General features: G+C 48.2%; 2 non-coding genes across 2 annotated transcripts; both read right to left on the reverse strand.

Annotated features, from left to right (window-relative positions):
• Positions 1 to 149: 149 nt before the first annotated feature.
• On the reverse strand, positions 150 to 268 carry LOC124891968. The gene has a single exon (XR_007049990.1). It is a non-coding gene; the product is annotated as a 5S ribosomal RNA (ribosomal RNA).
• A 172-nt stretch (positions 269 to 440) lies between these two features.
• LOC124891972 lies at positions 441 to 559 on the reverse strand. The gene has a single exon (XR_007049993.1). It is a non-coding gene; the product is annotated as a 5S ribosomal RNA (ribosomal RNA).
• Between the last annotated feature and the right edge of the window lie 51 nt (positions 560 to 610).

Genomic DNA, 610 nt, shown 5'->3' on the forward strand with positions numbered 1-610 from the left:
ATTATGCCTCTTTCTCCTCCGCCGCTCGTCATACCCCGCACGCGCGCTCCTGCGCCTTGCCCCCGTTCTCGTTTCCGCCAAGAGGAAAAACAAAAAGATTCGCCGATCGAACCGGCAAAATTAAATCGAATTTTAAAGGAAAAAAAAAAGGGATGCAACACGAGAACTTCCCAAGGGGTCACCCATCCTAGTACTACTCTCGCCCAAGCACGTTTAACTTCGGAGTTCTGATAGAATCCGCTGCGTTAGTGCTGGGATGATCGCATCCGTCAATCACAGCACTCCAAATTCTATTATGCCTCTTTCTCCTGCGCCGCCAGTCACACAACGCACGCGCGCCCCTGCGCCTTTCCCTCTTTCTCATTCCGCCAAGAGGAAAAACAAAAAGATTCGTCGATCGAACGGGCAAAATTAAACCGAATTTTAAAGGAAAAAAAAAAGGGATGCAACACGAGGACTTCCCAGGGGGTCACCCATCCTAGTACTACTCTCGCCCAAGTATGTTTAACTTCAGAGTTCCAATGGGATCCGGTGGGTTAGTGATAGTATGATCACATCCGTCATTTTTAGCGTTCTAAATTCTATTATGTTTCTTTCTCTTCCGTCGCCC

This window comes from Capsicum annuum, unplaced genomic scaffold (assembly GCF_002878395.1).
Source record: "Capsicum annuum cultivar UCD-10X-F1 unplaced genomic scaffold, UCD10Xv1.1 ctg42734, whole genome shotgun sequence".
NCBI lineage: Eukaryota > Viridiplantae > Streptophyta > Magnoliopsida > Solanales > Solanaceae > Capsicum > Capsicum annuum.